The sequence below is a fragment of the Vulpes lagopus genome, chromosome 1 (assembly GCF_018345385.1).
Source record: "Vulpes lagopus strain Blue_001 chromosome 1, ASM1834538v1, whole genome shotgun sequence".
Taxonomy (NCBI): domain Eukaryota; kingdom Metazoa; phylum Chordata; class Mammalia; order Carnivora; family Canidae; genus Vulpes; species Vulpes lagopus.
Window position 1 is genome coordinate 9407953 of NC_054824.1, and position 14369 is coordinate 9422321.

Here is a 14369-nt window from a genome sequence, read left to right on the forward strand (position 1 = left end):
AGAGAGGATGCAATGGTTTAGAATTCATAATACCAGTATGGGGTGGGTAGTCAGCTGCTCATCCTTGGTTTGACTTGGTTTTAGCAAAAGAACTGGGAACCATCAGTTCTCTTTATAGAATGTTCAAATATAAAAGCTGAGATAAGTGGTCAACGGAGTGGAGACCTACTTCTCAGTCCTTAGGTGTATAAGTAGGAATCAGAGGTGAATAATTGCTCTCAGAGAGCCACCATAAAGCTAGCCCAAAAAAACCACAGAGCTGAAATGTGGCATTCTAGGAAAATAATCACCAACAGCCCCAACAGGAGTGCATAAGGCATAGCAGAGAAGGCTGGCTCCACGGATAGGTGGTGGCACTAGCGTGTGTGGCAGGCACTTCTGATTTCTAGGGGGCTCCTGTACTTGGGTGGGATGGGATGACTGTCTTTTTGTATTGTCTAGGGGACATTTTCCAAATGACAAGTCATGGTGCTGAAAGCTTATGTCCATTAACTTAAGATGTTGATATTTTTGTTACTCAGAGCTGTTGGCTTTTAGCTTCCTTTTCCAGACATAGTAACTCAGTGATTAACTGTATCTGCTTATGTGCAGGCCTAGGGAAAAATTTCATCCCCTCACTGCTGACCTTTTTCTGGGTATGCCATCCCAACCACACCTCCCTTAAGAATGTGGTCATTCCTAGTGTCCCTATTTCTATAGCTCCTTTTGTCATGGTTTTGAAATGAATGATCATGTAATACAAAATACCAATTTATCCTGCTATCTCTGATCTACTGTGATGATGCTAATATTTCAGTTGTGACAGAGGAAGTTACTGAAGACCTCAGCTGGAGCCAACTTGAGACAAGGGATAGCTGGGGTGTGTGTGTGTGTGTGTGATCACATGCATACATACATTCAAATGATCATGTGGACCAAATGAGGTAAAAGTTAAGTTGCTTTTGGACTATACCATGCTTAAAACATTAGAGTAAAAAGAAAAAAAAAAAATGCCAGGTAAGTTGAGATTAGCAATAGTCCAACCCAGATGTATGGTAGACATACATCATTCTAGGCAGAACAACGCCCACACATTAGTCTTTAATAAGAGCATTTAGGACATCTCATTAAAACCAATTCTTAATTACTGATTCTGTATTAACTATATTCCCCCAGATTTTATAGAATTCCACATGATTCATCTATTCAAACGTTTATTGAGCAAATAAGGTCGTGGATGTCCTGGGAGGAATCAGACTTGGTCTCTGACCTTCAGGAACCTCTATAAAGAAAAGACAAAAATAACAATAGAATATAACAGTTGGAAATCACAATGAGAAAGGTACAAGTTACAAGTAAAGCACTATGAGACAACAGAGCTGAGAAAACGATTTACTTTAACTAGATGGTATCTTGCATGACCTCTCAGAAGCATTTGGCAGTTGATTACACCTTTATTCTTGAAACACTTTCTTAATTGGACACCACACCCTCCTGGTTTTGTTCCTACCTAGCCCCTTTTTCAGTTTCCTTCGATGAGTCTTCCTGACCCCTAAATGTTGAAATGTCTCAGGGCTCAGGCTCTGGTCTTCTTTTCTAGCTACACTCAATACATGAACTCATCTCATGGTTTTTGACACCATCCATATGCTATCTCCAATATTAACCTCATGAGCTTAGACTTCACACCCAGCCACCTGTTTGACATCCATTTTAGATGTCAAATTTTATCTGGTCAAAGCAGAACTTCTGACTTTTCCCTCAACCTGTACCTCTCCCACTCTTTCCCATCTTAATAAACACTACTCAGCCCCATAGCTTATGTTTTTACTTCCTCTCTCCTCTTCACATACATATCAACAAGTCCTAATGAATCTACCTTAAAATATAATCCTGAATTTATTTACTTCTTACCACTTCCATGTTAGCACCTAAGTCTGAGCAACTGTTGTTTCACTTGAACTACCACAGAGTCTCCTGTGTGGTCTTGCTGCTTCCATTCTTGCTGTTTCTCAAAAATATAATGACCTCCTTAAAACATGGGTGACATCATGGCCATTCCTTGATCAGAACGTTCCCATGTCTCCCACACAAAATAAATCTAAAATCTTTACCAAATTCTGCTTCATCTGGTCCCTGCTTCTGACCTTTGCTACTTTATTATGTCTAAACTGGCTTCTTGCCCATTTTGTCCCTTGAATATGCCAGGTCCTTTCCTCTAGAGGCTCCACATATATATGGCTATGTAGCTAACAGTTACTGAATGTTTACAGTGTCCCAGGGACTGTTAGAAGCATTAGCGCATTTAATTTCAAAGCTATATGAGATAGTTAACTGATAGTATCCCCATGGAGAAACTGAGGCATGGGACAATTTACATAACTTTACTAACATTATGAGGTGAGTGATAGAGCCAGGATATAAACCCAGGCAGAATGGGCCCAGGGTCCATTTCCTGTAGGAGCCTTGGCTTGCTTTTGGTCTGACAACAGAATGTAAGCTTCATACCTCTAACAGTACCTGACACATCACAAGGCCTTATTAAATATTAATTGAATGTACAAATTTCTATAACATCTCCATGAGTAGGTTATGAAAACCTTCAATGAAGAAGGCTTTTGACCTGGAGCCTGAAAGGGAGATTCTTTCTTTAAGAAATTGGGACGGGAGGTGCCTGGGTGGCTCAGTCAGTCAAGCATCTGACTCTTGATTTTGGCTCAGGTCATGAAGTCAGGTTTGTGGGTTCAAGGCCTGCCTCAGGCTCCACCCTCATCAGGGAGTCTGCTTGAGATTCACTCTCTCCCTCTTCCTATGCCCCTCCCCCCTGTGCTAGTGTGCATGTGCATGTTCTCTCTCTAGCCCTCTCTCAAATCTTTAAAAAAAAGAAAAAAAAATTGGGAAGAAAGGGAAAGAAAATGAGTGACATGTGGTAGAGCCACATGATAAAAGCTCAGAGAAAATGGCCAATTAGGCTGGAACCTGTCACTTGCAGGAAAGAGGGAAAGATAGGTTCTCCTCTGCCAAAGTTATAGAAAGCCTAAGGAGATTGATTGGTTGATTGATTGATTGATTGATTTTGCTGTGCAGTTTAGACCCACTGAATATTTTTAGTACTTAGATCATATGTTCAGAGCAACGTTTTGAAGTAATGATGCAGGTGGCAGTGTGTAGGGAGGTTTAGAACAAGCCAAGTCTGGGAACTGGTGAGAGAAACCTGCCATGATCAAGTCACTAACATGTCTTGACTCTCACAGTAGCCCCAGAAGTGGAGTTCCCACATCCACTCCTGCCCCTTCAATTCCCTTCTTCATCTGGTAGCTGGAAAGGTTATTCAAAAGTTTACCTCTGGTCCTGTGGAATTGTGATTTATAATAAATATATGTTTGGGCTTCCTCTGCATTTCCGGCACAGAGCTCCTAAAACCCTTGGACTTTACTAATGACAGCCATAAAGATAGCTTTTGTTATATGAAGTGACCACACTTAAGGATGGAGGCTGGTCATCAAGAAAACCAACCATGTGATTAGAGGGTTGGAATTTTCAGCCCTACCTCCCTTATCTTTGAGGGAGGAGAGAGGGGCTAGAGATTGAATCAATTGCCAATCGCCAATGGCTTAATCAGGCCTATGTAATGGAGCCTCCATAAAAACACAAAAGGATGAGATTCGGGGAGCTTCTGGGTTGATAAACACATGGGGCTTGGGGGAGAGACGTATGCCTTCCCACATACCTTGCCCTATACATCTCTTCCATCTGTCTATTCCTGAGTTGTATTTTTTCATAATCAACTGGAATCTAGTTAGTAAAATGTTTTCCTGAGCTCTGTGAGCTGCTTTAGCAAATTAATTGAACTCAGTGAGGAAGGGATCATGGAAAGCTCCCCTCTATAGCTGATTTGTCAGAAGAACAGATGACAGCCTGAGCTTTGACTAGCACCTGAAGTTGGGGTAAGGGAGCAGTCTTGTGGGGAGAAACCCTTCACCTGTGGAATATGATGCTGTCTGATTCAGTGGAGATAGTGTCAGAATTGAGTGGATTTGTAGGACATCCTATTGGTGGCCAGAGAATTGCTTCTTGGTGCTGGGGGGGGGGGGGGGGGGAGAAACAACCTCACCTGAAACCACCACATAGGAATTGGTAATGAGGACCATTTTAGGTCCATTTTCTCCTCTGCTTGAAATCTCTAAATGGTTTCCTATTGTCTTTAGGGTACTCCAAAACCCTTACCAGGATTCAGGCTTTGCAAGATCTGGCTTCTCCCCACTAAATTCCCAGCTCTTCTTCATGAACCAACCATACTATACCTCTTTCAGATTCTGAAAAACATGAAACTCTCTGTATTACACACTCTTGCCTCAACTACTACTTCTTCCTGGAATGCCTCTCCTCTCATCACTCTTATTTGCTTGCTAATTCATACTTCTCCTTTCTCTCAGTTCCTAAAGACTTTCCTCTCCAGCTGACCAATCCTTAACTGGTAGGGTTGCCAGATGTAGCAGATAAAAATACAAGATGCCTGGGGTGCCTGGGTGACTCAGTCGGTTAAGCATCTGACTTCAGGTCATGATCTCAGGGTCCTGGGGTTGAGCCCCACATTGGGCTCTGTGCTCAGCAAGGAGTCTGCTTTTCCCTCTCCCTCTGCCTCTCCCCCTACTCATGTGCTCTCTCTCTCTCTCTCTCTCTCTTTCTCAGATAAATAAAAATAAAACCTTTAAAAATACATAAGATACCTAGTTAAAATTGAATTTCAAATAAACTCTTTAGTATCAGTATATCCCATGCAATGTTTGGGGCATAGTTATACTAAAAAGAATTTGCTGTTTACCTGAAATTCAACTTTAATTGGATGTCCTGTATTTTATCTGATAATCCCATTCCCTTAGCTAGGTTTGATTATACAGTAGTCTCCTTTATCTATGGGATATATTTTCCAAGATCCCCAGTGGATGCCTGAAACTAGATGGTACCAAGCCCTATTGTATGCGATGTTTTTCCTTTACGTACATAGCTATGATAAAGTTTGATTTATAAATTAGGCAAGGAAGAGATTAACAATAATTACAATCAGAACAATTATAAAAATATATAGTAATAACAAGTTATGTGAATGTGGTCTTTCTCCCTCTCTCAAAATATCTTCATATACTGTACTCACCCTTCTTGTTGTGACGATGTGAGATGATAAAATACCTACGTGATGAGATGCAGTGAGGTGAATGATACAGGCATTGTGATGAAGTGTTAGGCTACTATTGACCTTCTGAGGATCAGTCAGAAAGATTATCTGCTTCTGGACCACAGTTGACCACAGGTGGCTGCAATCATGGGAAGTGAAATTCCAATAAGGGATGGATTACTATGCCCTCCCACTGGCTCACTCAATTTTTCTTTGGTATTTATCTCACTTGATTTAATTGCTTCATATGGATGTTACCTAGTGGGCTGTAACTTCAATGAGGACAGGAATGTCTGCTTTGTTGCCCAGTGCCTCACACAGTGCAATGGCAGGCCATAGGCTCTCCATAAATATTAAGTGAATGAAAACAATACAAGACTCTTGGAGTTCTAAAGAGGTCAGTGCTGAAGACACCGGGAAATTTGCTGCATGGAAGTGACCTTTGAAGCAGGAGGGGCTTGGAGGGCGAGAACACACAGCAAAGCTATAGGGTTAGAAAGAGAAGAGATGACCTTGGGCTGCTAAATGGAGGGGAATGCCCACGCTCGGGTGGCAAAAGGAGGAAGAAGGCAGGTGCTGGAGACAGTGGTGCTAAAGAAAGAACTCATACACTACAGAGGGATCTAGGGAAGTAACAGAGCCCAGGCCTCTGGATGTGGCCATTAGATACTCGGGGCCTTCAGGAGAACAGAGTCAGCTCTGAGAGCTATCTGGTTGCTCACTGCTCTTGAGAAATTTAGTGATGGGGCTGGCGGGGGGGCGGGGGGAGCTGTTAGCATGGTGGAGAGAAAATGTGTGTGTGTGTGTGTGTGTGTGTGTGTGTATGTGTGGATTATGCAAGAGGGAGGCCTCTGTGTCCTGGGTAAAAGGCAAGGAAGTAGTGGAAAAGGTGATCATCCTGGTGGAAGGGGTGATAGATGGTCTAGGAAGGCTTGGAGGGAATGGCTTTAGAAAAAAAGGAAAGATGTGTCCATGAGTGAGAGGAGGGTGGGAAAATGACTAGTACAGTCTTTTCTCATCAGTCTGACTCTTTTGTCTCAAAAAAGTTATATTGTCTTCATTGCTAAAGACTATATAGAGTTCGCTGAAGAATATAAGCTGAATGGGGGCATAGTTGAGGTTTCTTAGTCCAGAGCTTCTCAGACCTTAACAGAATAGTGAGCATCACCTGAGACTCTCATTTAAATGCAGATTGTGATGAGCGTGTGGGACAGCACCCCAGATTCGGCATTTCCAACAAACACCCAAGGGATGCTCTTGCTGCTGCTCTTAGATCTTCCATCCTTGCTCTGTGAAGCTTTTTTTTCTTTTTCTTTTTTTTTTTTTTCTTATGGCAGCTGAATGTAAATGCTTTACGTTTGGCTTAACCTTGTAGTGAAATCTATGCAAGAGAAATGGAACATCCTTTCTCTTGAAGTTAGCTGAAGTGTGATTGAAATACATCTTTTCAAATGCTTTGTAGTTTTTAACTCAGTCTGCTTATGTGTTTCTCAAACATTATTCCCTCAGAACTAAGGAAGGAGTTACCTTTGAATTTGAAACCATATTGCTTTGGAATGTGAGAATATAGAAAATTGCTTAAATACAGAAAGTGATCTTGGTGAAATATTTATCTAGAGTAAATTATTGATTTATCCAATTCATTGGAGGGATGCATTGTTGATTCAAAGGGAAATCTCCTACAGATGTTCTAGTATGATTCATTACTAATGGTTGAGATTATTTCTAAATGCTTACATTGAACAGAATAATGCCCTTTAACAGGAAACCACTATATAATACAAGTGTGCTATTTACAAAATAACCATATTATTTATTTTTAAAATTCATTCCTGCTTTAGAATAAATGAACCATGAGGAACACCACCTTTTTTCAGTCCATTCGTGTACTCCTACCACTTCATGTAAAGCTTTATTTGAAGAGGATGTTAAAAGCCAGGACCTGTCCAGCAGAAAAACCTACCTACCTATCACCTGACAGGTGACGATAGATCCCGCAGAAACAAAAGGCTCAGAGACAACTCAGGCATCAATCAGAAAAAGAGGTTATTGTAACCTGTAGCCAAAACTCAAATGTTTCTTGGCCTGAAATCATTTTCTAAAGTTCTTTTTTTAGTTTTGAATACATTGTACATGTAGAAAATTCAAAAAGTTCCAAGAGTGTCCAGCACAAGTGTCTCTCCTTCCTTCTGGGCCTCCTTCACAGAACTCCCTTCTGTCCATGAGTTCCTTGTGAGGCATCGGTAATAGCTGTGTGTGATATACACACGTCCCGCATACAGCAGAGCGACATAGACTATACTCACTGTTCTGTAATTCCTTTTTTCACTTTATATATTTGGAGACTGTCTTACACAAACACTCAGTTTGCTCTATTCTCATTAATAGGTATGTAGTTGAATATGATTTTCCCTAATTTTCCCCAAACTTGAATTTTTTCCATAAACAAGGATATATGCAGATAAATATACTGAGCATTTAGGACCATTAAGGAGGAATGTCAGTAGATGCCTACAGGAAAATCCAACCTCCCTTTCAACTATTTCCTCACATTTCCTGAGACCATACTGGAAGCTTAAAAACCCCTGCTAACTCTAGCCAGTCCCAGGGTGTGATGAGCTCGGGCTGAGAGTAACAAGATACCGGAACAGAGTAAGGAGAAGATGGCATTCACTCCTACTTGTCTGCAGACCTACCAGTTAATACCATCAACATATGCTTCAAGGAACTAAGCTTATGTCCAGGTCTTCAGTGCCTGCAGATGACATTAGGACCATTCAAAAACCAGTGCTAACATCTGCATGTTTTACAGAAGACCTCTGATGATGCAAACACAATCATCACCATGTACACAAATGCAAATCCAATAGGCACCTGGGAGACCTGACTGGCCAGCAGTGGTTCTAGAGTTCAACTGGAGTTCTAGCAGGACCTTCCTTGTCCATGTATCCAGCCACTCACCTATTCAGCACATACTTCTGAACATTCTTTATGTTCCAGGCACAGTTCCGGGTGCTGAGACATAATGATGGAAAGGCAGACAAGGTTCCTGCCTTCATGGAACTTACATCTCAGGGGAGCATACCTGAGTCCACCTTACCAAAGCTAAGCAAGCCTGGCCTCACTTCCTCTCATTACCACCCTCACATACCCCTCTTTCCTCTGTAGTCAGCCTGTAAACCTGCACAGCAAAGTGTGTCTTTACAACCCTGGTGCCTTGCTTTGTCTGTGTTCATCTACTCATCTTCCAAGGGTTTTAAGTGTCTTGCTTGTGGCCAGCAGGATTTGAAGTGCTTTGTGAAAAGTACTTCGTGAAACCAGCTGAATGGAGGCCCTGCTGTTGGCCATAAGCCTGAACTTTTATTTAAGTAGATTCTTAATTTTAGAATAGTTTTATATTCACCAAAAAGTTGCAGAGATATTATACAGAGTTCTCACATTCCCCTCACCCAGTCCCTCCTGTTGTTAGCTTCTTACCTGATAATGGTATATTTACATTATAATAGCTTAATTAATGAACCAACACTGATACATTATTATTAACCGAAGTCCAATAGTACATTAAGGTTAAAATCTTAATCTCAGATTTTCTTCAATTTTTCACTAATTTCATTTTTCTGTTCCAGGGTCTCACTTTACCACATCGCAGGTGATTTTTATATCTCCTTAATCTCTCTGGCTTGTGACAGTTTCTAGTTTTGTTTTTCATGAAGTTTGGCAGATCTGAGGAGTACTAGTCAGGTATTGTATAGTGTCCCTCTGAATGGATTTGTCTGCCGCTTTCTTTGCAATTGATGACACCAGGGTCACAGGTTGTTGGAGGAAGCCCACAGAGGTGAGGTGCCCTTGTCATCACACCCTGTGAGGGAGCATGTGATGTGACAGAGATGTCAACCTTGAACACCTGGCAAGACAGTGTTGGCCAGGTTTCCCCACCATAAGGTGACCCGTTCCCCCATTTTCCCTCCTCTCTTGTTTGCAAGCAAGTCCCCTCCATGCTGCACCTCCTCCCTCCCCTTAAGAGGTGGAGGCAGGGTGAGGAGAATCAAGCTCCACTTCCTGGGGGTGGGTGGGTAGTAGCTATATAAATTATTTGAAATTCTTCTGTAAGAAAGTTTTCTCTCTTCTCCCCGCGTGCATTTATTTAGTCAACCACTTACTTGTACCGGTGTAGATTTGCAGGTAGATGTTTATTGAATGCATTGGGTTATAATCTGATAGTGGATTATTTGTTGTTCAAATTATTCCAGCTTTGGCCATTGGGAGCTCTTTCAGTCTGGCTCCTGTGTCCCCTTTGCCATGCCCCATCCTTTTGTTTTTTGACCATTTCATTCGTTTCTGGCACAATTTGTGTATTTCCTGCCCTCACCCTAGAATCAGTCATTTCTCTAAGAAGCCCTGTTTCTTTTTGTTGGAGAGGCTTACTTTGAAATGCAAGCCTCAGCATCACCTACCCACCCACTCATTTGGACACTTAGTTGGTCAGTGAATATTTATGTACATTCTACCCTGATGGCAACTTAGTGAACGAGATGCTGATACACAATGGGGAACAGAGCAGTCCCTGCCTTGAAAAGGTAGCGGTGTGGTGTGCAAGACAGTGAGCAAATCTCAATGAGGAAATATGTCATTATAACTCTGATACACGCTATCAGAGGCAAAGGACAGGGACTCAGATGAAAAGTGACCTAAATTGGGCCTGGTTTAGATCAGGGAGGCAGAGATGGCCAGGGAATGTTCTATCTAGCATTCAGAGAGAAGGTTGAAGAATGAGAAAGACTCAGCCATGTAAAGAGCAGAGGCAGGAGTGTTCTCACACTACAAATTAGTGGGTCTTGCTTGACTAGCTTTTTAAAAAAGGAATGGAAAACACCATAAGTATTATCATATAAAAGTAATGTTGCCTTTAGGTACAGGTTGGTGTGTATCTTGGTTCATGGTATGAAATCCATTTCTTACTGGGAATCATCATCCAAAAAACGTGAAGGCTTGTTTTAGGAAGAAATAGCAGATTGAGAAGTCTGAAAAGAGAAAAGGCTTTAATATATTTGAGAGTTGGCCACAGGGCCAGTGGCCAGTGCACCTGTGAGGAGCTCACATGGGATGTGAGAAGAGGCCAAAGTGGGAGGCAAGGAGGCACACAGCCCCCCAGAGGAGCTGAGGGGACAGGATTTTAATTAAGGAGTGATGGAAATCCATTGGAGGGTTTTAAATGGGAAAGTATTGGCATTTCAAAGAGATCTTTAAGGCTAGTACGTGGAGAATGGAACGAGGGGGCAAAAGAGTCAGCAAGACCAGTCCCTGAGAAGGCTTCTACAGAGGCCTGAGCAAGAAGGGTCACTGGAAAGTGTGGGCAGTTTTGTTCTCTCAGCCACTAGAACAATGCCTGGAACCCAGCAGACCTCCAGTGTTGTTTGTTGAATGAATAAGTCACACGATGGTAGTAAAGATGGAGAGAATCTTTAAGGGAAGACCCACTGCAAGTCTTGCTGAGAGACTGGGTGTGGGGGAGATGGGCGGCGGAGAGCGTGAGAGCCCCCCTTTGCACATCTGATCCCTCCGCACTTGTTTATGCTTTCTTTCTCTCCTGTTGGACTACTTAGGATAGCTACAGGATTCTTTTTAACTGTTTAGACTGTGTCTCTGCCTCTGCTTAGTCATATTGGCCAGAACTGGCAATAACAGAATTTTTCAAGAGAAACCAAGATTGAGTAGAATTGCAAAACCAGTTCCTATCAGATTTTCAGACCCATGGGACTTAATGATCTTTGATGCCCCACCTCTGAACCTCTGCAAGAGTCAGCTACTAGCAAAAGATCCTCAGAGGGGTGCCAGAAATCTTGGGATTTGGCATTGACACAGGACTGGTGAGACACTCCTTTTTCTTGACATTGCTGGTGCCCAAGATCTGCAGCCGGCTGCCCACTCCCCTGCTGGCTCACTCACCAGAGCACAGGATATTGGTGGAGGGGATTGGAGGGGATGGGCATAGACCGAGACAACATGGAGTCAGCAAGACCAGTCCCTGAGAAGATCAGTGCCAGCCAGATCCTGGGCCCAGAAAAACGTGAGTCCTGTCTGTAAAGTCTGGCACCAGACATGGGCAAGCTCCAGAAATGCCAATTCGCTTTGAAGGCTCGGTCATTTGGGTCAAATGGGTTTTATGCTATTGACTGAGATGCCAAAGCAATAATCAGAGTGACACCAGTGGTATTTGCATTGGTTGAGATTTTTCATAGAACAGCAAACTCAAACCGGCTTGAGCAAAGGGATCGCAATGACTTGTAGCATGAAAACTCCAGAGTGTAATCTTGAAATCACACCCTCCTCAAGATACCAGCTCCATACCTGTCTTGTTCAGAGCCATGGCTGTTCTGCATGCTGGCTTCATCCTCAGGCCAGCACTTCCCTTGGTGGCAACGACAACTGAGGGAGCTTCAGACTTTGTATTCTCTAAGACTCCATCCAGGAAAAGATGGATTGTTTCCCCTGGTGACCCAACAGAAGGCTGGGGAAGCTTTTCCCCAGAGACTCTAGCAAACATTTCCCCAAACCCCGTTGGCCCAAATTGGAGCATATGTCCACCCCTGAGCCAATCATTGTGGCCAGGTGATGGGCGCTCTGATTGACTTAAGAATGTCAGGGTTCCACGCCTGGGAGCTGGATACATCCAGCTGCTGGAGAAAGGGGAGGGATTGAGGAAGCGGGGTTGGGGGGGTGGGGAGTTCCCTTAAGGCAAAATGTGGGTGCTGTGACAGGACATGGGGGAAATGGACGCTGAGGAGGCACCCTATGTATTTTTACCACATGAACATCATTGTTGGCCAAACAGTAAAGGCCAAACTAGAGGCAACGCAGATGTAGATAAGAAAACTTTTAGGGGATCCCTGGGTGGCTCAGCAGTTTAGCACCTGCCTTTGGCTCAGGGTGTGATCCTGGAGTCCCAGGATCGAATCCCGCCTCAGGCTCCTGGCATGGAACCTGCTTCTCCCTCTGCCTGTGTCTCTGCCTCTCTCTCTCTCTCTCTCTCTCTCTCTCTGTCTATCATGAATGAATAAATAAATCTTTAAAAAAAAAAAAAGAAAAGAAAACTTTTGTTCAGAACCTGTCTGCCTTCTTCAAGGTAAGTCCACTTTAACCTCTTCAGGTCTCAATTTCTTTATCTGAGACGAGTGGACGACAATACCACCAGGAAGGTCAACTTCATATATCTGAGTATGTCATATATATATATATATATATATAATCTCAAAACATATAAGGTTACATATTTGAAAAAAGTAAAAACATGAGTTACTTTTTGCATCTCCCTAAAGTGCCAAATCTAGTCAGTCCCACCAGAGCCAAGATTGAGCTGATGTCTTGCTGAGCAGAACAGTAGATGGAAGGAAGACTTCCCTGGCCACCACGAGTGCTGGGCATGTCAGGGCCCATCTCATGTCTTCAATGCAAGAAAGCAGTTTCACTGGTTCAGAACCAAACTCAAGCAGCAGGTGTTCAGGGCTGGGGTGTTGAAGTTTCAGCTTTGATTTTTCTATGAAATCGTTCGGGTTATTAAAATGTCGGCCCTATTCTCTTGTTTAAGAACTGGTTTCATTTCTAATGACACAGCACCACCATGCCATTCCTTGATTTAGTCACGAGAACCAAAACTAATGTGTGGCTAGTTTCATGTCGTTTTTATAGCAGTTAGTACAGAGAACAACAGGCTCCTGTGAAAACAGATGTATTTGCTATCTATTTCTCTATCTGCTACTCAAAACCTGAATTTCTGAGTTGGCTTGGTCCCCCTCATTTGGTCTTTGTGGGAGAGGCTTCAGGGAGGACAAGGGCCTGGCTATTCTTGGCAGTGGGGAAACTTTTTATAGGAAAGAAGAGTGTCATCCCCTAAACATTTTAAGAATTGTTAAGGTGTGTCGGAAAGAGACCTTTCTTCTCCTGAGAGAAGATTCCCTTGGCATTATTGTCTTGTTGTGAACGTGGGGTGTTCTTTATTTGGTGAGCCTCTGTAGATTTCTTAAAGGCCTTGTGGTGTCACATGCGAAAGGGAACACACGTATTCAGTATTGCTGGGAAGAGCATCGCCTTGATAATGATGCTAATACTCTCAAAGTGCCAACCCAAGGGCTTTATCATCTACAATGTCTCTAGGAACCGGTGAGATAACAAAGGCTTACAGATGCAGAAACAGAGGCATTGAATTTTCCATGGCTTCAGAGAGAGAGTGTTTAGAATTTAATTAGAGTCCTGGGCTAACTTCCATTAGGTAATTGCCTGATCTCTCCGTGTCTGAGCCTCCTCACGTATAAAATGCAAATAACAATATAATAAATACCTCACGGGGTGGTAGTGAGGGTTGTGTAAACTAATGCGTGTAAAGTGCTTAGAGCAGCACCTGGCACACAGTCTGCACTCAATAAAGGTTGTTGTAATTATCGTCACCTTCACTATCCATTTTTCTCAATTGCAAGTTGAATGCCCTTGCCTCTTTGACTCAGACGCATACAACCCACCTCCTCCCCTATCTGGCCCCCCTCCAACCTCAGTTACTCATCTGATCTTTCATCTCAGGTTGTCTTCCAACATGTGTCTCAGACTAAGGCAAAGCCTCGCTTCCATGCCAGCATGCTGCCCCCCCTCCAAGGGCCTTCTCACCAACCTTTCCTTGATGCCTTTTAACGCTCAATATGACTCCTAGGGGTGCCAATTAAAAAAAAAAAAAGAAAAGATGTTGAATATTGACTTGAATAGCATGTCTATGTAGATCCAACTCACCTGGAAGACTGGATTTGGCAGTTAGGCCTCTTGTTCTCTGCTTGGATCTGGAGCCTGTGGTAGGCTGTCCTCAAGCCCAGGTAAGCTTCTTGCCCAGTTTAACATTTTTCACCCAATTTGATGAACCTAATTTAATTCCTGCATTTTTTTTTTTTTTTTTTTTGCATTTCCACAAGGGGCCATGATCAAGAAAGCTTTCTGTGCTTCATCTCCCTGAGTATGCCTTACACGTTCATTCTTTCTTTCAAGCAGTATTCCCTTACTGTGTTCATCTGAGCAGTGCTAAAAATATTGCTGCTATTTATTGCGTGGTGTGTATACATCTTGTCCCTTCTCCTGGACTGTGAAATTCTTGAGGCCAAAAGCCCCTATTGGCTTCTGTTTCTTCTCCCCACCTGCAAGATGATGGGATGTGTGGGGACTGGCTGAGGGGAGGGCT

The 14369-nt window shown here is 42.9% G+C and overlaps 1 long non-coding RNA gene across 1 annotated transcript; it reads right to left on the reverse strand.

Moving 5' to 3' along the window:
• Positions 1-1214: 1214 nt before the first annotated feature.
• Positions 1215-14138, reverse strand: LOC121485418. The gene is made up of 3 exons (XR_005986278.1): positions 13931-14138; positions 5135-5294; positions 1215-1261 (listed from the first exon to the last, which is right to left on the reverse strand). It is a non-coding gene; the product is annotated as an uncharacterized LOC121485418 (long non-coding RNA).
• Positions 14139-14369: the final 231 nt, after the last annotated feature.